At 33.5% G+C, this 22,441-nt stretch overlaps 1 long non-coding RNA gene across 2 annotated transcripts; it reads left to right on the top strand.

The window, feature by feature from the left end:
- Nucleotides 1–349: 349 nt before the first annotated feature.
- On the top strand, nt 350–20,574 carry LOC116653033. Of its 2 annotated transcripts, none has more exons than XR_004306416.1 (4): nt 350–563; nt 14,401–14,466; nt 16,848–16,932; nt 20,469–20,574. It is a non-coding gene; the product is annotated as an uncharacterized LOC116653033 (long non-coding RNA). The 2 variants fall into 2 exon arrangements; XR_004306415.1 differs by lacking the exon at nt 350–563 and adding an exon at nt 8,814–8,936.
- Nucleotides 20,575–22,441: the final 1,867 nt, after the last annotated feature.

The raw sequence follows: 22,441 nt of genomic DNA, 5'->3' as shown, positions 1-22,441 counted from the left end.
TGCATGGTTTTAATGAACAATGTCTGAGATTTTAATTCTTATAAATAAATTCTACATACAAACTATTTTGCTTCATGTTCTTCCATTTTGTTTGTTGTTGCACTTTTTAAAAATTATTTTTTGATAATGTTTCTTACAGTCAGAATTAGTACAGCTATATTTGAACCAAGGAATAGCGTAAATATATATATATATATACATATTCTAATAAAACGTGAAAAGGAGATCAGAACGAAATACACTTGGGAATCAAAGCTGATGTTTACTCCAGATAAATTGCTGTACTGATTGTCATGAAGTATATTGATGTCACTGTCACTATGACAACATTATGACAAGAACTAGTCACTCTAGCCTACCTTGCAAAAGGATCTGTCATTTATAGTCTTTTTTTTTTCTTCTTCTTCTTTTTTATTATTATTGCTTTGTTTTTGGTTTTGGTTTTTTGCATATAAAGGTGAGACTCATGCCTTGCACAAGTTTTCATATAAGGTTCTGTGATTTGATATAGATGTTGAATCCAGGTATTCTCAAACAACTGACAGGCTAGTTTTTCAAGAAAGGTAAGAGCAATATGTTATTACTGAAGAACAATATGCTTTTATGCTTCAGCTAGTAAAAACAAGATGAAAAATATCCGCATGCTCTGAATCACAAGTATTTAAATGCAAAAAAAAAAAAAAAAAGGTTTTTATATATTTCTCAAAAGTATAGCAGGAATTTTATCTAAGACAGGAGGAAACATATGGAAGTGGAATTTGTGTAATTAAGCTTCTAGGTAGCTAACTTCTAAAATCTTGGGGTTTGGGGAGATTATTTTGTTTTCTGTATTATTATTTCTGTCCTTTCCATTTCAAATAATCTATCCATCTTTTGTCTCAGTGCTGCTTCACCTAAGCCAAAGAACCTGTGATGTACCGTACTTCATTTACATTGAATCACCCACAGACCCAGTTTATTTTCTGTTTGATTTCTTCTATCTCATAGAGTTTAATGTTTGAGTTTTGCCACATCAGAAATGTTGTACTGGTTCTGGGAGAAAGGTTTGTGAAAATTTTTCATCCTTAGAAATATCATGAGTCACAAAACGATGTTTTCTCTGACTTCATTAAACAATATTACTTTTTTTTTTTTTTTTTTCTTTTTCAGATGTATTAACAAGGCATAGTGCCAATTATTTATATTAGCTGTTTAGAAACAGATAGTACCAACATGATATTAACATTCAAGTAAACCTAAATCATATTTTCCTAAAGCAATTTGTGCACATAATAACCTTAATTAAATCAACTGAAATGGGGAATCCTTTGAATAGTATCTTTTGAATAACTTCTGAATAAAGTCAGTGGTAAAGACAAGCAAGGTAGATTGATCTTCAGAGAGAGAAATGTCCTTTGGCTCTCTTTCCCACTGGTCCATGTGAGACCACTGTGTGTGTGGCCTGTATCTAGAAGGGACTTAGAAGAAACAGCATGTACTCAGTGCTGATGTTTCAGCTGAAATCACTTGCTTGGGTACAGTAAGAACACAGATTGCTCTGTGGATGGATTGTTGCTGTAGGTGAGGTAGGAAGATGCCAGAGCAGCAGGCTGTAAGAGGTAGTTTTTCCCACCGAGTGACCTAAGAAAATCCTGCTGTGACTGAGGCTTAGAGGTACAGAAGCTGGAGCAGGGAGATGCTTCAACTGGGAGTTGTTTTCTCTCCATTTCTTTGCTGACTTCAGGAGGCTGCAAGACCAGCTCCCCTGAGCTCCATTCTAGTTCCAGCAGCTGTCTTCTTTCCAACTGTGCTCAGATCTCGACCATGTTTGACTTGGATGGGAAAATTCAGTTTTTACCACACTGCTGAGAGACCTGAAGTTGGTTCAAACAAGTTTAATCTCTTAGCTTTCCTACTAGGTATAAGATCTGACAAAATGCATCTGGTAGGCAGTGGGATTAAGGCCTTAGTAAAATCTATTATTTGAATGTGTCAGCTTGGATTATCTTCATATTTTGTTCTCTATTAACGTATGTAGATATGGAATACAGAGCTTATAAGATTTCCATAGTGTTGACACTAGAACTTTCAATTTCTTAGTTTTATACTTTTTGATACTTAGGGATTATTTAGGATAACATTTTTATTTGAAGTTTGATTTTCACAGTAGCAACTTCCAATTTAAATTTATCATATCTTCACATTAGTTCAGTTCAGTCCTTACATATGAATAATCTACACAGGGGAAATCATGAATTTTCTTTCAGATGGTTTTTAGTACAATTCCAAGCATGCCTCATCAAAAGTAAGCTGGAAGTTGACCCCCTATTTTAATGCCACTCAACTCTGGTGTAAATTCTTTTAAAATAATGGATATTTCAAACAGATCTACACTCACCTTTTCAGAGAATTAGTTGAGAAAGGAAGAGTAAAGATTCCAAATGTTGACAGGTTAATAACTAATGGAAAATATGAGATTCATTCATGGATTGCTACTAACCTGCTTTGTACTGTGCCTTCTTTTGCTGCTCCTGTGGCAAAACCTGTGAAGCAGTTCTTTGCAAGAATTAGTTATGACCTACAATAACATTGAACACTTTCATTTTGTATCTGTTCCTCAGTTCTTTCATTTGTTATGTCAGCATGTGTACATCTCTAGACAGAATGTGGATCTAGTAATGAATTGTCTTGTCATCTTTTTTTGTGTAACAAACTTTCACATTCAGATTCGAACAATTATTTTTGTGTCTGTTTACAAATATATCATCATAGTATCATAGTCTCGTGCAGGTTGGAAGGGACCTTAGAGATCATGGAGTCCAACCCCCAGGATTCGAGCCTCTGTGCTGCAGAGCGGCACTTCTACCACTTGCGCCACAGGGGGATTCGAACCCCGGGCCCCAGTGTTGCAAGGCAGCATTCCTACCACTGCGCCACCGGGGCACACAACTTTGTACTCTCTTTTTTTCCAGATAAAAGATATAGATAATAGCAATGGCTATGGAGTCATCTGTAAATACAGTGGAGAAAATATACTCTTCAGTTACATGAGTAATCTTCTCATTTTTCTTGTCTTGGTCTTTATACAAGAAGCAGCATTTTCCCAAATACTTTAGTCTCCTCCAAATCTTGTAGACCCAAAATACAATGATTGATGTAACACTATATTGTCACTGATGAATCAGTGCAAAACATTCCGTATGTAATCTTATATGTAACAGAGCTCAAATTCTGATAAAGTATCTTTCTTTAACTCAATCCTGTCAATACTCTCCTTTTGATACTACTGTATTAGATGTGTACTTATAAGGATTCTTTCTCTCAGATCCTAGACAGGATTTGACAGACCCCTGGAGGTCGTCTCATCTAACCCCCATATTCAAGCAGGTCCACCATTCAGAATCATTCTGAGGAACCTGTGCCAATGGTTAGTCACCCTCATAGCAAATAAGTATTTTGTGATGTTTAAATGGAAACCCTAGTGTTTCAGCATCAGCTGCCTCTTGTTCTTTCACTGGACACCACTGAAAATCAACTGGTTCCTTTTTCTGTGTCCTCCTTTTGGGTGTTTACATACATTGATGAGATGCCCAAGAGCCTTCTTAAAAGTCCCAGTACTCTTGGTCTTTCCTCATAAGAGAGGTACTGCAGTTTCTTAAGTATTTTTGTGGCTCTATAATAAAAAATAAAGAAGAAAAAAAAAAGAAAAGAAAAGAAAAAAAAAAGAAAAAAAAAGTACACAAATGAAGGCTAACAGACTATTTATAATCTAATAGTGTTTGATTAAATTTTATTTTAGAAATGGCTGTATAAGTTTTATTCTTCAGAGGCATAAGGAATTAGACTCATGAATCTACCAAAGATGGAGGAAGCACTGCTCAAGGGAGATCCAGACTTCTTTTAAAGATAAGAATTACAGGTTCTAACAACTTATGGCTTTATGAGGAGAAAAAAAAAAAAAAAAAAAAAGTTTTTGCAACGTCTTATGATTTCTTTAATCTACATTTTTCTTTAGCTGGCTCTTGTTTATCAGTCTCAGAATATACAGAAAGAATGGCACTCTGTAATATCTTACATTATGTGTGGGAGTCTTTATCTCACTGCTTGTGTGTAATATTTTTTACTGGATGCTAAAATCCAGATTGTGGGAAATACTGAAGATTGAAGGAAGTTGAGCAAAAAAGATTTGAGAGCCAGAGAGACAGAAAGGAGAGACAAAAAGTAATGAGGAACTTCTGAGAACCACAAACAAAACAGCAGGTCATCTTCATTTTAATAACAGCAAATTCTTTATCTAAGACTGTGTTCTTCCATTAAGAAATGTTTATTTTTGTTTGAAGTGTACACTTTACAAAAGAAAAGGTTAGATTTTAAGTAGCACAAAAAAGCAAGTTATATAGCCAGCTCTGTTTAAAATTATCCTGGAATAAACCACTTCAATCAGAGTGAGGATCTCATACAATTTATGATTATTCTTGTCACTGGAGTTTCTTGTCAGGGCTGACAGGTCTGAGAGATATTATATTCTGTCTGAAACCTTGTCAGACAAAGCCACTGAGATGAAGTGTCAAAGGAATGCTAATGTTTTCTTTGTCTAGGTGGGCTTTATGCTTCCTTAAAATTGCTGAAATTGCATGATTGTTTGTTGTTCATTGTTCAGTAGCATTCATGCATTCAAGTAATTATTTCTTTCTTCTTTGCCAAACTTTTGCACTCTTAAAAAGGAAATTAGAAAATTTATTTCTTCAAGATATTTAAATGTTCTAATTAATATTTCAAGAAAGAACCATTTGCAAACTTCCATGACTTCCTCTGCTGTGGTGTCCCCAAGTTATGGTGATGAGCTTGGTAAAAGTGAAGTATCTTGTTGTTTTTTTCACTCTTAAAGTAGCATTAGTTCAATTATTATAGTTAAATTATATACAGTTGTGATTAGCTGTTTTGTGTGGTATTTAACTGCTTCATCTTTCAAAAGCAGAAATTTTGGAAACCATAACTATTTGACGCTTCTGTTTGTTTGTTACCCTCATTTGTGAGGACAGTATTTCAGAGTTTTCTCTCAAGTTATATTTTCTACTTTGGTTTTTAGTATTATGTTAACTGTGCTCCCTCAGTGCTGTAACTACAGTGCATGTAGAGAGACAGCAGTAGACAAGAAGTGAAGAAAACAAATTGTGCATCAAATCTGTGCTAACTTCAGCTACAATTATTTTTGGAATCCTCTGTGCTTCAGTTGGACTCCACTGTACTGAATCAAGAAAAAAAGTGCAGCCCTTGAGAAAAGTGAATATTATCCTGAGAGAAGTCAGATGACTCACCCTCTGGTAATGCCTATGTCTTGCAGATAACCATGAAGGAAAATTAGCAAACTGATTTTTAAAATGTATATCAGCGATATAAATTTTCACAGAGACATTAGGTGCTAACCTACTGTGAAGAGATTTAAATGACTGGACAAGTGGGTTAAACAGAGTTTAGACTGTGAAGAAAACTGTGAAATAAGGGGCTTCAGATCATGCAAACAACTGATGAAAACAATTTCTAAGATATCTTTTTTAATAATGTAATCTGTCTGTTTGAAGAGTGAAATAATGTGACAGCCTTGTTATCACAAGTTTTTCATTTCATATAATGAAAGCTTTCTTAGTTCATTTGCAAAAACAGCTTGAAGGGTTATGAAATTACTGAAGTCTAGATTGCACAGAACTTATTTACACTGATGAGATTTTCTTCACGTGAGCTGCTTGACTGAAGTCAGTGAAAGTCTTCATACAGACACATTTCAACATATAAAAACACTCACTTGTAGTCTTTCAGTTCACGCATATTAACTGAATGAAGTGAATATCTAAGTTCTTGACCTGTTGATGATGATATAAATTCCTCTAGACACTGATTTAGTTCCTCGTGATTATCTGATATTCTTTTGGCATATAATATTGGGATAGAAAATAGGAATTAGAACAAATATCTTTTTTGTTTAGGACAGTATTGTGTCTTGTTAATCCAAGTAAGGAATTTCTAAGGTAGTTACTTTCTTAATGCTTGAAGATCACTCGTTTCTTGAGAAATACTTCACATTTATAAAATGAGAAATACTTCACATTTATAAAATTGCTGATTTTCTTAATAAACTAGGTGTAACTAGGTAAGCACATGGCAACAGTGTAGAAACCATGACAATATTCTTATGGCCAGTAGTGCATGATATTTTATCTTACGTGTGCTGCAATTCCTGCCAAGGAGGTCAGTGCTGGAAATCATACTGCTGTACTGCTATAAGATGGGAAGATTTCTGGTTCAGAAAAGCAGTAAATTTCCTCCTTATTTGGAGATGATTGAATTAAAAGAAATTACAGCTAAACTGCTAACACAGAAAATATAATGAATAAATATTTGGGAGTGAACTGAAAACAGATGCAGTCTTTCCACCGCTCAATTATGGTTCATGCATGCCACAAGCTGATACTTTGATAGAAGTCTAACCCCTTTTCTTCTTAAGTTCTGGACAATCCTTGCAGAGCAATTTGGTTCACACATGCATGAATCTTGGGCAGTCATTTAAGGACACTTATATTTGTTATGAAATGGACATAACTGTTAGCTCATCAAAGCTGGAAATAGTTTCAATAACATGGTGGAACATTGGAGTGTCTGAATTTCAAATCTGACAGTGTTTGAAATAGTGGTGAGATATACAGTAGTTGAATTGTGGTACCCTTCACTCAGTTTGGGAGAGGGAAGGTGTTTTCAGATCTATCCACTTTTAATTTTATTATTTTTTTCACTATTTTTAGACAGCTGAAATGCTATTTTAGTGAATTGCAATGAAAATTACATTGAAAATGAAGAGCATAAAGGAGATAAAGCATTTCGTTTTATTTATCCACTTGTTGGAAGTTGTTCTGGAGTACTTCAACACATAATTTGAAAGAACAATTAAAGAAGCAAACAAGGGAAATAAATAAATAAATAAATAAATAAATAAAAAGAGAGGGAGAGGTCAGTTGTTTACTTCACAGTTGTTGCTGAAATCCATCAGTGCTAGGTGCAAGTATTCAAGCACTGCAGATTCCTCTGCCTGTTCAATGCAATTAGTTCCATTATCACTCATACAACCAAAACTGATAGTTTTCCTATAATTTCACTGGTCCTATCTTGCACCTCATGTCTTTTCTGTGACTTTTTTTTTCTAAATAAGACCTAAATTAGGCAATGAATTGAATATAATTGTTAGAATTGTTTGCCTTCAGAACTGTAGAACATACGTGATTTCCCTCTCAGTTATTACTCAAACTCTGTTTTGTTAAATGGTTACTGGAAACAATATGTTGTAAATATAGAAGGAGAAGATAAAGGATGTGTAAAAACAAACAAACAAAAAAATCAGGTATTTACATATTTGTTTATTTTGGAGTATTTAAGTATGGTAGTTTTATTTACTATGACAATGGAATGTTCACACTAGTGGTGACTCAGTGTTTTGCTGAGTATGTGTGATTAATAAAATACAATAACACTACAAAATTACTCTAATTTGGGGCTTGAATCTATGACACAACTGTTCTATTTGCTTTTCTTTGAGGCTGAAAAGGTTAGATGCCTATAAATAGTACATGATCCAATAATCTGTAGAATTGTCTGTCCTTTGCTTTTGAGAGTCTGTGACATTTTCTTTTGATGAGACCAGATTCAGTAGCTTTTAAGAAATACAATTTGCTGGAAGAAAATTGTTCCAAGACTGATTTCAGCCTCATTTCCCTTTTTCTGTTAATATTTGTAATTTATTTATTTCTAGATGGCATATGTTTTGTCAGGGATAGGGGTGAATATCAAATCTCATGAGGCAGTCATACCCATTCCCTTAAACAGTGTCTACTATCCTAGTAGTAACCTGAAAACTCTTTTGTCCTAAGTGAGTTTCATGAATTTGTGCATCAACCTCAAATATTTCCTCCTATATTTTTTCATAAAAATAACTTGCACTAGGCAGCTTCCACTAGAATCAGTACGAAACTTCAACTCGTTATCATCAAATAGTTTTGATTTTGTCAGTTACAATTAGTTTATATAAAGTAGTTCTAATTTGCTATGCAGCATATATAGGGCGTCAGTGTACTGGTGTTCTAGATGTTCCACTGAAGCCTGTCTCTATGGAAAGCCACAGTTAAGATAGCCAGTAGATGTCTAATACTCTAAATGCATTCCTGTATTATTATATCAAATACAAGTACTTTCTGACTGGTACAAAGAGTTTGCCAGGTTAAGGCATAAAAGTTCTAATGAAAAAATTTTAGTGTTTTTGAGCCTTGGCAAATTCTACTTGCTTGAGGATAAGTTTTAGTTCTTCGCTGTTTTTGGAATTACTAATGATGGTAGATGGCAGTGAGTGGGTTGTATCAATTGAATCTATTTAAAAGAAAAGAGAAGAGGAAATATAGGAATTTATTCGTGACTTGGAAACACTGCAATCTTATTTGTCTATTCCAAAAAAAGCTGTGCTGTGAATAGTTGTTACTTTTTAGCTTGTTAACATCAAGGCAGAAAGTCATGAGTTTCAGTTCATTTACATATAGAAGAATATCTTGCATTGTGATGATTAAGAGAAATTTAAAGAATGTTTAAAGTATGACAGTTAAAGATCAACCTTTGGAGTATGCTAGCCCCCCATGTTAGAAAGGTGTCATGTTCTAGGGCTCTATTATTCTGTATCTCATTAAAAGCACACAAACAAACAAACAAAAATACATTACGTAAGGATTAAAAGACTGGAATGGATTGAGGGCAAAACATTATGGTTGTTTTAAAAAGAATATTTTTCTTCCCACAGATTCTTAGGGGAACGTTACTATCTTACTACAGCTGATTTCACTTTATCCATCCTTATGTATAGGAAAATCTCCGTGCTGTCATTCAGAAAGTGAGGAATGTTTTTCATCCTGCAGCTATGCTCCTGTGTAAGTTCATCTTTTTTAACCACTGTCTTTTGTGATACACATTTTTAGTAAAATACTTTGAAAAATTTCAAATAGAAATGGACAATGGCTAATCATAAATAAATAAATAAATAAGCAGGTTTGGGCTTTAAAAACCACTCATGAACAATGCTAATAATAGTTCATTATTCTTGTATTATGTACTAGCTCATGATGACCTCCCCTACTTCTGAAATGAGTTGATGTAACTTATTTTTTAGCACCAATGGAAAAAATACCAGTGGTCAAGATCTGATAAGATAGCTGGAGACAAATTTCCCACTACCTCTACTAATAGCAGTATTAATGGCAGACCACCATCTTTTCTAGTCAGCACACAGTAAAGATATGGGAATATGTCCTTCCCCTTGTACAGGACCATAGGTTGTGAGCATGCCCTTCCCACACACACAGACAAGGTATGCCCATTACATTCTTTCTGTTTTCGGAGAAAACAGAACAGCATGGACCTGGGGAAAGTGAGCTACTCTCACATCAGTTGCTGCATAAAAGGTGGGCTTGTGGGAGCTGAGGCATTTTAGCTCAATATGATAAACATGTTTCTGTCATGACAGATAAACCAGTGTAAAAGAACAGGTTTCATGACTTATCTCTCCCCATATTTCCTACATTTTCTATTTTGCTTCTTACCCTCTTACATAAGCCAGTAATTGCATCTCTAAACTTTCTGTCATAAAGGTCTGATCTTCCCATTGCTTTTATCTTAAGCTCTTTGAGTCTGGATCTCAAGAGAATAGCAGAAATGAAACTATTTCACAGTAGCTGAGCAGAGTACTAAAAGCTTTTCTGTTTGACTTGAATATATAAAATTACTCCTAAAGTAAACATGCCACACTCAGTAGCATGCCTCAACAGACCCAATCCTAACAAGTTTACAGGATTAACACTTTAATACTTATTAGAAAGTACAACTAATTTTCTTTAATTTGTTTGATTAAATGAGCATGAATAATAGATTTTGCAAAGGTTTTTCACTGAAGCAGGTGATATTTATTTTTATAGAAATATAAACATGATGAATATAAAATATTTAAATTATTTAAATATTTAAACAATGTAAATATATTTCCCAATTAAGAATTTCCAAAAATGTAAGTGGTTTTACAAGAGTTCTTACTGCATTTCCTTTTTATTTCTTTTTGCTGGGGAAATCAACTGATACTGTAAGAATTTAAGTGATTGCCTTGGCTTCCTTTCTAGTTAGCATAACCAGCATTAAAGTCCAATTCTGATGTCCTATACTGAGTAAAACTTTACTCCTAGACTTGCTCTGTTAAAATAAAGACATTTGCATGAAAGGTAGCTAGTACAATTTATCTAATCCCATGTATGTTTTGCACTTCCTGTTTTTAAGAGCAACATAGCATTTGCATGAAGACTGTTTCCAGAACTCTGACTTAGTCCCATAACTTCATAGGAAACAAGAATTAAGGGCAAATCTTCATCCTTGTACAAGGTTGGGTGCATAATTCATTTGTTACAATGACTGTAACTGCTCCAAAAACAACAGGAATAAAGAGCTTCTTTTCCCAGCATCAGCACTAATAACTGCTTATCTGAACATATCTTCCATTATACAATGCAAGTGATAATAAACATGACATTGTACAGCTGAATTACAATGCATATGAACAAGGACTCGTGAAGAGTTCATGTACTATTTCAGAAGAATACATTCTAAAGCTTTTAGATCAACTGTGGTTCAAAGGCAGGAAAATATCTAGTTTTAACTTCTAGAAAGTAATTATACCGGGCATAAATCATTAAGGCTTAACTGAAATGGAAATGAAACTCTAATAAAGAAATTATAAACTGGGTCCTATCTGAATATTTGATTCTGCAAAGATACGTCAGGCATGTGCCGTTATGAATAGAAGAAGCAAGCTTGTTTCACAATCATAGAGCTTTATTAATACTTAGAGTTTTGCTCCCCTTGGTTAAAATAATCATGGAATATTTTAATTACATAGATGGAATGAGTTGTATTCACCAGAGTTAGGCTGGACATCGCAAATTGCTTATCAACAAGTGTGTATTTCTTTTGTTTAATTTCATTGCTCAAGCAGAATAAAAAGACAACAAATAAATAGTTTAAATTATGAAAATTATTTCAATGATCCTAATGATGGAGGTAGAATGAACTTTTTTGTTTATCCTAATGATTTCAACTTCTCTTTAGATTATATGTAAAAATAACCAGTCTTCTAGATATACTCTGTGGATTATGTATTTAGAGGTGTTTAACTATTTTTTGCCATGGAAGATAATTTCTGATGAGCAAAATAGAAGAGGTGGCAGGCATGACTGTCCTATCTTTCCTGAATTTATTCCTTGCATTAGTGAAAGTGGGAACAGTCATGACTGTATAGAGTGTTGGTGGCCCTGACATATTACTAAATGTTGCTCCTATAAATTCTGCTTACTTTGGTTACAGTAGCATGCCATTTTTCATTCACAAGCTCTTTGGAACAAAAAAAAAAAAAAAAAAAGAACATTCATGCTTCAGTTTGTGGTTTTGTATGTATGTGACCTCTCTGCGATCAAATGTCTGTGGTATTGTTTAATACATACAATTCAGTTTGTAGTATACTTCCTATACCTGAAGATAAAGCAATTCTACAATGTTCTTTTCTGCTGAGAAAGAAAATTATTGCAAAAAACAGAGTTCAAATTCTGCATACTGTAAGATAAACTTTATTTCTTAGTTTAAATAAGTTCAGAAGATAAGAAATAAGTTTTATTTCTTCTATTAAATATTTCTGATGTATTAAAATTCATTCTGCCCTAGACAGGTTCCACAGAAATTCTGGAGACTGAACTATGCTGGTATCAAATAGGATCATTTAACATTTCTTTTGTAAAATGATCCTGCATATACAATATGATGGTTTTGACTCTCACTGTCTCTATGATTCATTACCCACTGCAAATGTGACGCATATTCAATTGTTCCTACTTCTGTTTTTTTCCAGCTAAGGATTATTGCTACATGGGATACTTTGTATTTTTCTTTATTGAACAGCATGTTTTCCTTGTTCTCTTTCTTCCTTTCTTTCTTCTTCTTCTTTCATTTATTTATTTATTTATTTATATTTTTTATGACTTTTACAATTTGTCAAGGTAACTTTCAGTTCAAATCTTATTCACTAAAGTGCCTGCAGATGCTTTCAGCTTGGAATTGTCTCTAAATTTAATAAGTCTGTTCCATCATCCAGGTAATTAATGAATATATTGAATAATATTGGATCCTGGACAGACCCCATGAAACCCCACTCAGTATTTGCTTCCAGCTTGACAGCGGGTCAAGCTCAAAGAACAGCTTCAAATTAGTTTGTTCATGTAGTTACAATAATGTCATCTCAGTTGCTTAATTTCAAGATTATTTGTGAGGAAGGAATGTAAGACTGCCAGATCCTTTGAAGCAATTAACATGCAGGGGATCTATAATTTCTCAGTGTTTACAAGTCTTAAAATGATTATAATATCTGCTCTTTTTTTTCCATTAAAAGAGCATTTAGAATAAATTCATGTAGGCTACCACTAGAGAAATGGAAACATTCACTCCTGCCACAATGTAGCAAAATTCTTCAAGGAATCTGTTCGGATTTGTTGGTTATTTTTGTTGGTTTTTTGTTTGTTTGTTTGTTTTCTGTTTTGTTTTTTTTTTTTTTTACTCTACTTTAGTTATCTTCAGAGTCTAAATATTGAAATGTGTGAAATTATTTCTGGTGATATATTTCCCATTATATCTTTAAAGTCTTCATAGTAACATCAGTCAAAAAAGTCGGAGTAAACAAAACTTTATCAGCAAGATTTGATTGCTATAAGTATGCCAGTGAAACTTTCCTTAACAACTGTATGAAAATTATTTCCTGATTCTCATTTCTGTAGGCTTTTTCTGGGATACTTTTTTTTTTTTTTTTTTTTAACCATAATCGTACAAGATAAAAAAGAGCATACATTCCATGCTTATAAAGAAGTAAAATTACATTTCTCACCACCTCTTCAGAATTATTTGGGATGATAAGGGAAGGCGGGATTTAAGAATAGGCTTTTTGACTCTTGAACTAAACTGGATTTAACAGCTTTTTTTCTTTGAATGGATGAATGAACAAATTGACCAGTGCATCTCAGCAATTTGCAAGTGTAGATAACTTGACTAGTGGAAAAAACTGTTCTGTCTCATTTGAGAACAAAATACCTATTCTTTTCCACCAACCACTGACTCTGATATTCACTGTCTGGAAATGTGCCACATGGAAGCAGCCTGCTGATATCTCTGAAACTGTTTCCTATGTGAAAGCTTCAAAGCAGTCTTTCAGCATTATATCAGCACTATGTAGTCATTTGAAATTGACAATGATATTGCAATAAATATTAATATACATGCTATTTTTTCAAAGGTGAACTTTTGCTTTCTAAATAGCAACTATATCAGTCATAACAGTTCTAGGCCATAAAAAATGAAGCACATCTTCCGGAACTGATACTTGTATAGAGAGAATTTATATATTTGCCAATGTATTGACAAATAGAAATTGCAAATAGAAATCAAGTAGCACCATCAAAAAGCCAATTTACTGACATGTTAGTATTCTAAATGTTCATTTCTTACTTTATACTGCAAGCTTTGTTGTCCTTCTGAAGAAAACCCACAGTCTCAGAAGGCTATTAATATCTAGAAGATACAAACTCAAGTGGGGTTACATTGAGCTTAAATGTGTTATACTGAGAAGAGATTTCTACAGGAACAATGAATCAAGATTGTAAGGACTGAGGAGCTAAGCACAATCCCTGCTGTTTTATGCACACGAGTTATTATTACTTGGCTTTTGAATACATTATTTATATTCATTCCGAAAATGAAGTGGTTGTCACTTATCTTTAAGCGGTTTTTTTAAGTTGCCTGTTGATTGTATTATGCATACAAAGATGTTCAGAAAGATTCTGCAGACTCTTCTGAAGTTGGACAAGACTGTTCTTCCAGGTGAAACAAAGTAGAATTGATTCCTAGGTGAAGAATATGCAGTGTGAGAGGGGAAGAGGAATGTATAATAGGGAATACGGAAAAAGATTTAACTGTAAGGCTCATTTATTCAGTGTAAATCAGATGCTGCAAAACTTATTGAAACTGAATTTCCATAGGAGGTTTTTTTTTGATAACATGACAAATTTCTAACTTTTTTTTTTTGTGCTTGTTATAGAGCCTGTTTATCCCAAGTGACAAGTAATTAATTTGTATTTTAAATCTATCAGCAAATTAAGTACTTAAGTAAGTTTTTTAAAAGAAAGAATAGGTCCTATGCACCTGTGTGAAGATAGAACAAAATGTATTCATAGTTAACAACATAATAGAAAATTTAAAGCTATTATGCAAAGTTAAATTTAAAAATAAATCCCCTTCTCATCATGCATGTTTCTGCAGGAGAAATTGATCCTGCCACCTACTTCACCCTGTGGAATTTCTGCACAGTACTAACTCACAGTGGATGTAAGTATCTGTGAAAGTGCTGGATGCTTGTCTAAGACAATGAAGAGCTTGAATTTTACATTCAAAACATAGCTCATTTAATGACTGCTTTCATTTGTAATCTATTTGCTAAGGCAGTGCTTTGCACCTGTCAGTTGTTTACCAACATGGTGTCCTGATATAATTGTTGTGAGGCACAGTTTGTCCTTTCTGTAACTCAAGGTTTAATTTTCCTTTCTTGCTCTAAAATGTATTAAGATAGCTGCTATTTAAAGCATCCCGGAAGAGAACATTTAATGTATACATTTGATATTCTCTTATCTTTTCACAGATTGATTCTGTAGACTTATAGATGGAGTTATAAAGATACCATTTCACTTATAAGTACTCCAATTTCTTAACTAAAATATTTCCCAAATTGCCTGCAGTTAAAAATAAATAAATGTAGTGGTAAGCATCTATTACAGATTGTATGGTAATTGATAAGTCATGGCCTGAATCAATGATTGAGCATTTGGTGAAGGGACAAAGCCAGCTCTGGGAGAATGGGTGAAATCAATTAACCTGTATGACTGGAAGGGTTGGAACAAGGCAGGTTTCATCTCTCCCTCATCCTCATTTACATGCTGGTTGCCTCAAGGGCTGGATCTCTTCTTGGAGATGCCTCCTTTTGGAGTATTTGGTGAGCCCTGATCTTTGGGATAGGTAAGCAAATCTTTCTTTCTTTGGTATGTGACCATCACTATTTTTGTGTAACTTACATCTAGTATTTTTTTTTCCTATGGAGATTAATGATGTAATGCTATAGTTTTTCCAGGTTGTAATATTATGTTGTTATTAACTGCACCTAGGTTGGTATTTTTCACTTTGTTTATGGCAGTTCAATAACTTTCCATTCCACGGACATTCTTAGATATTTTAACAGAATACATAAATCAGTTAATAATTACTAGTAATAAATAAAAATGTCCTTGCTATAGAAGAAAATCTTGAAGAAGACCATTCAGTTCCTATGGTTGATCTTTAGTTTAGCTGGGTATATTGGAAATTGTGTTGATGACCAGAAAACTTTCAAATGAAAATGAGTATGTTATATGTGACTCATAAGGGAATATGTTTTGATACCATCAGTAAGATAGAAATAGAATTAGAGATATTGAAATTCTTTCTGTGCTTTTTTCTCATTTGTTTGATAATGTGTTTTAATAAAGTTTGCACTCTTGCAGCAAGTTCACCTTCACAGAATAATCCTTCTTACTGAGTAGCAGAAATGTATGCATTTAGTTAAAAAACGTTTTCCAGAAGCATTTGAATGAATGCAGACATTCTGAGTCAGCTTCTAGCAAAAGGCTTATCTAATGCCCCATGTGAGTGCTCAGTGTATTGTTTTGATTAAAGCTTGAATGGAAAACTGCTGATCTGAGGCAGTGCATGTTATCCGAGATGCAGACAAAACCATTTTCAGTTGTGTAAACTGCAAAAGTGTTAGTGGTAGAATCACATAAATTTTGCACCATTCAGATGATACAATATGGGTTTCGATTGCTATTTGAAGATGGTTAGGATTAGTGCCAAGTGTAAATGAATGTCATTTCTACTAAATTTATCTGTAAAGGTGTCTTATTTGCAAAGATTGAATTTTTCAGGGTACATACTGGTTAAAGAAAATTAGGTTTAGAGACACCATCTGCCTTTGCTGATGTACACTATTTTCACATTTGCCAGTTGGTTTCATTTAATGTAACTACATAGTTGTTCTGTCTCCTGCAGTTTACACACTTTCATTAGTTTTATTCTAGAGTACTGATTCCACTAATCTTTGTTACTACAACACAAGGTTTATCTTTCTTTTTTAAAAATTATTTTTAATTGAGCAGTCTTCCTCTCTTTATATGCTCCATCCCCCCTGATACAGACTTTAAGTGATTATTAAAGCAAGGCAAAATGACTTGCTGATGAAGAATGCAGTGATTCAGTGATGAAAACACCTTGATTCAGGTTGGATGTTAGGAAATACTACTTATCTGAAAGAGTGGTCACTCTGAAATGGGCTGCCCAATGAGATGGTGGAGTCAGGTATCTTGGGTGTGTTCAAGAAAGGTTTCAACGTTGTACTGAGGGACATGGTTTAGTGGCAGATGGTTGGACTGGATGATCTTGGAGGTCTTTTCCAACCTTGGTGATTCTTTGATTCTATTGGAACCACACTCTTGGCAAAAGCAGCTACATTTTTAAAAAGGACACAGTTGCTGTAAATTTTATTTAGCCTTGTATTTCATATATAAATGCGTGTACTACAGAAGTCTAAAGTTCAAATGTTTTAACTTGCAAAATAAAGGAAATTGAATCCAGAAATAAGGACAGTTTCTGAAACCATGTCCTACCTGCTTCAAATCTATCAGGTAATTCAAATGTACTGTTCTCCTTCTGATCTAAGTTGATATTCCACTGCTGTTAATGAAAGGAAGATGCGCAGAGCTGTGGGTGGTAAGTGCATTTGCAATCAAGTATAGCCCCTGAAATAATTTTTCTCACTACTAAGTGCTGTTGTTCAAAGAGCCATGTTACACACTGGTAAATCAAGCACCTGTTAAAATAACTGAATTGATAATTCAACATAATGCAAAATACAGTTTGGTGCTATTACTCTGGTCAAATTTTATGATACTTTCCTTTCCTTTATTCTTCTATATTTTTTTCCCTTTTTTAATACATATTTTAAAATATTATTTAATTATCACTAAAAATATTCATAGCTTGTGAAGAAAAATAAGATTAAAAAATTACTCATTCTATAATTAATGGAACTCCATGAAGATGCATGCAGTTGTTGCTATACTGCTGTGTGTATATACTGATCTACTCAGGATATACATCCTTTGCAAAGTTCTTTCATATCTTGAACTTCTGGAGGTATATAGTTATTTCATAAATTTTTTGAGGCAAGGGTAGCTCTTGAACTGTGTACAATTATCTTAATGCCTCTAAGTAAGGCATCTTCACAAACCACAGTAGTTTAACTGGATGCCTTTGTAAAATATATTATCTACATATATAGAGTAGGAAATATTTCTTGTCGTTCTAGTAAATATATATATACATATGTACACAGAATAAAAATTAAATCCACACAAGATATGCAGAAAAATACAAAATGAATCACCCAATAAGAATCCCGCTGTAGGAAGAGGGGTTCAGGTTGTTTTTTAGGAAAAACTTTTTCTATGAAATAATGGTCAAGCACTGGAGTAGGTTGCCCAAGGAAATGTAACTCTCTCGAGGTGTTCAAGAAACATGTAGATGTGGTACTTAGGGACATGGGTTAGTAGGCAGTATTGGTGGTAGGTTGGTGGTTGGACGGATTATCTTAGAGGTCTTGTCCAGCCATTCTAATGTAGAATCATAAAATTATTAATATGGAAAGCAATACTAACTGGCATGCAGAAGGAGGTTAACTACTGGCAGTGGAAGAAATGTGTCTTAACATTAGACTGCAAATACACTGAGATAGGAGAACTTCTTATCTGTATCTTGTAAATGCCTACACACTTCTGCTTATACTGCATGTAACACTTCTGGAGTATGAATCACTTTGCATAGCAGGCATTTTTTTTTTTACATTAACATGCATGTTTAAAATCAGTGCTTGAAATTTCTTTTTAATTAAAGTATTATGTTCTGTATATAAGAAGTAATTTTTTTATATTGTTAATTCATGAGTAATAAAGCTAGATTTTTATTTGTTTTACAAAGTTTAAGATTCATTTTGCAAAATATCTTATTTTGGCATAGTTATGAAAGAGATAATGAGCCAGTAGTTTAGCTGATTATGGAATGTCCTGTGGTGTAGTCATCTAACATAAAATACATATTATTTTATGTTCCCTTCCCCAAAGCAATTGCATTGCTTCAATTCAGAGCAGCTTAGCATTCTGTGCATTGCAAATTTTGCATTAGAAGTCCCTAGTTAGACATATGTACAGTGCTTAGTATTCTGAAAATATGCTGAAATAGTTATGGTTTCTAATTATAAGAAAAGAATTAGGTTAAAATATAAGTATTTAAGGCAGCCTGTTATAAGACAGAACAGAAAAAAATACATGCACAAAAACCTTCTAAATATTTTTGAATAATTAGTTAAACTGATTCTTGTGGAGTGCCTATGTGGATGACAGTTTATCCATAATTCTGTGGAAAGCCAGTCTGTGGTTCTAGGTAGAAAGTTAATTAAATGGTACTGCACCTGAGATTTTTAGTGCTTTTTGCTTTGCAAGAAGGAAAGCTGAGAAGAACTTAGAAATCTCCTTCTCTGGTTTATACTGAACTGCATGCTTCCAGAAGACTGACTTTTAGTTAAGTGCTGTTTCCAGGATACCTTTCAGTGATCTCAGTAGAATTTCCTAAACCTACGGTGACTTGTACTGTATGTGTGCCAGGCACCATACAAATAGGAACTATTTTATCTAACTCGCATTTAGGCAAAAGACATTTGTTGGAAAAGAACTCAAGTAGTAGGAATCTCAGAGATATAAAAAATAATTTAAAAAAAGAAAAAAAGTACTCTGAAAGCTTCCACTTGTTTTGCAGCCCATCTATTTTTGACTTTCATTGGAGGCCCACAGAAACTGACTATCTGTTTTATTTGATGCTAACTGCATCAAATTTGCACACTGGAACAAGAGTTATATAATCATCTAGAAACTGAGGGAACTCTTTGCCCAGACATCGTGTATTCCAGAAATTAGAAATTTCACGTAGGGCTTTTTTCTTATGTGAAGAAAAATCTCAACATTTCAGTAAGAACTGTAAACATACTTTCATCTGTACTTTCATTTCACTCTTAGCTTAGTTAGTCTTCAGCTATCTGATCATGCTTTTGTGAGGAAATGCTGCTGCACTTCCCCTTCCTTTCATTTGCTTTTTAAAGTATATCAATTTAAGGGGAACCTAATAATATGAAACCATTTTCTTGTCACATCTTAATTATTAAAGGCTGAGTTTTACCCTATTTGTTCTCCTGCAACATATACAGTTTCATTCTTGCCTACATACTATTTTGCCAAGGCTATAGCTGATGCTATAGCCCCATTCCAAATATCAACTGAGACGATTGAGTCTCTAGTTTTTTCCAGTTGATACTGGATTATACTGTAATAGCCCAATGGGAAATTAGAAAAGCAATTACTTTTATTAAGAAGCTTAATTGAATAGAAAGAGCCTTTCAAATAACTTAATCTCAGTTGACAGCTCAATTAAAAACAATACAGGGTGATGGCATCAGCAAAGTGTTGCTTCCTTGCAAGTGATTTTACAGTCAGTATTTATTATCTAGCTCTTCTTTTATGAATTATGTTTTTTTGAAAGCTTAATCTGTCAGTTTGCAAAGTGGAGAGTAGATAGAACTACTGCATAACTTACTATTTCTACTTCTGTAGCCTTCTTAATGCCTTTTGGTAAGAAAGTATTTCTCAAAGTTACTTTTCTTAGGATTTAGGATAAAACGCTTCTTATTCAGATGTATAATTTGGATGAACATGCAATATTTGTTCCTTTGCCAGTTTGAAAGTGATTTTCTTTTTACCCATCCTTTAATTCCTGGCTTCTCAGCAGGAACTTGAGGCAAGTAACATCATGCCACATGCTTCCTGAAAAAACTATCATCATATTTTAGGGGTTTTTATGCACTGTTATCTAATTTCAGACACTATTAAAATTACATAAACTCCTCATAGACCTTGAAGATAATTTAAACAAAATACATAATAAAGCCTTTTTTCTTTTCTTTTTTTTTTGTTATTGTTATATTTTTAAATACTTTTTTTAAAAATACACATTTCAAGATTCTCTTTAATTTGCAGATAATTTTCTATTTCTTCTTTTATCATTATTTATTTTCTTGTGTATGGAAAATCAGTCATTTCATCTGATTAAATTCCTCAGCTTTCTCTCTGACATTACTTTAAGGTATTCTTTCATTACTTTGCATATGGCTAACTGGATTATTTATTTTTTTATTTTTCTAGAAAGAAGATTGAAGACTGAAGAACAATTCTCTTATGCTGCTTAAGAGAGATACCTCTATTTTTATGTATCATATTGCCATAAGTAGCCTCTAATATGTGAAATTTAATTTTATTATTTAATTAATTTATTTAAATTTAATATTATTTTAAAGTTATACCTGAGATCTTATTTGGTATGATTTTTAGCCAAATCAAAGCTCAGCATTTCTCTTAAATGTGGGCCACCATCTCTTTAAGGAGGATGAAGTAGCTTTGCATAATTTCTCTTTTGACAAACTTTGCAGATTTTCCTATTGTGAGAATAGATTTGTCCCTCAGGCTGAGAAAATAGCTCAGTTATTTAAGAAGAAGCTTTGAGTAATTAATGGTTGTCTTAGCAAATTAAAATTGTTTTGCTGCAACACTTCTAAATTTAAAATGTGTCATTTTGTGTTCAGCTTTGCCACACTTAGTGATGGCATTTTGAAGAACCTGTGGGGATATGAGTGTCTGCAAAGGGCTACAGTGCAACTCTACAATACCTCACTGAGTATTTGTACAGGGACAGAGGACTTGTACAGCCCCAGCCTCCTGAATGCATTTATCCTCTGTCTTCCACTTCTAACTGCTTCATGCCAGGCATTCTGTCTCTAGTACTTTCAGCTTTGAATAGGTCTCATATTGGGTAAATTGAAATACTTGTGCTTATACAGAAAGATCCTAAATTTGCCCTGCCTCATACAGTGTGCATGTGGGTCAGCTGAAAGACCAAGCAGGATAGTTAGCTGTGGTCATGTTGAAACCTTTCTTCCAGTTAAGGTGCTAAGCTGGGTGTCTCTCACCTGCTTGGTCACTGGTTTTCATAAAAATTATATGAATGTATTACTCCTGAGTTCTGTTCTTCTGTACCTCTTAACTGTATGTCAAATCTAGTTAGAACTGACCTCTCTTTTTGAACACTGTTTAAAAACAGGGAGTAGGAACATCAAAACCTCATTTCTCTTAAAGAGACTTAAAGCTGGCTGCAGACAAGCTGAACAATAAATGTTATTAGTTCATATGTAGACTTCTGAATAGTTTTACATATTAGTAGAACATTTTTTCTAATTGATATTTTACGTTGTAGAAGGCTTCCAGTTCATGAATTCCTCTTGGAAATTAATCTTAAATACTTTCCCCCGTGCAAGAATATTGTTTATTCAGAAGTGCTAGAGAACATGGCTCTTAAATATAACAATATATAAATAGAATCAGAGCTTATTTCCTGGTCTTCCTAGTTGTTCAACATTGTTTATTCTCTGTACCAGTGTACAGCTCTTACTTGATTATTTCTGATTTCTATACTTGCTATATGTGTCACTGCTGTATTTTATGTTATGTTTGAATGTTTGGACTACAATACATTATGAAATGATTTTCTGATAACTTACTGTGAAATTACAGCAAGCAGTTATCAGTAACAGACATGTCTATATTGCCCTGCTAATCCATGTTTCTGTATGAAACACATACACATTTAAATGTGCACTTAAAATCCTTAGATTCAATCACACTTTTCTGTGCTCAGCCTGCACTGTGTGAAATGTGTAAGTTCTGAAGAGTAACATTAGTAGAGAAGAGTATGCACATAAAAATCAACAGCTACTGCAGTGCCATCAGGGAAAATAGTAGAAGGGAAAAAACAGAGGTTGATTTATCAGTATGCTGTTATGTTTTAGTGTTTCTAATGTTAAAAACAGCTTTATGACTAATGAATTTTTTGTGCAATATTCTGTCACCTTCATTAAAAGGAAACTGAAAGGTACTTTACAAAGTATGGATCTGATTTAGGCATCTCTAAGAACATTTTTTATTTTTATTTTTATCTTTTTTTTTTTTTTTTTTTTTTTTTTTTTTTTTTAGCTTTAATATCACATAACTGGGGGAAAAACAACAACACAGAAGCAAGGAAGTTGGACTTGGCAGTTTCAAGCTGAATTTACATTTTCTGAAGG

The sequence above is a fragment of the Coturnix japonica genome, chromosome 2, assembly GCF_001577835.2.
Source record: "Coturnix japonica isolate 7356 chromosome 2, Coturnix japonica 2.1, whole genome shotgun sequence".
NCBI classification, from domain to species: Eukaryota; Metazoa; Chordata; class Aves; order Galliformes; family Phasianidae; genus Coturnix; species Coturnix japonica.
The sequence above is the reverse complement of the archived record's forward strand: the minus strand, read 5'-3'. Positions and strand labels throughout refer to the sequence as shown.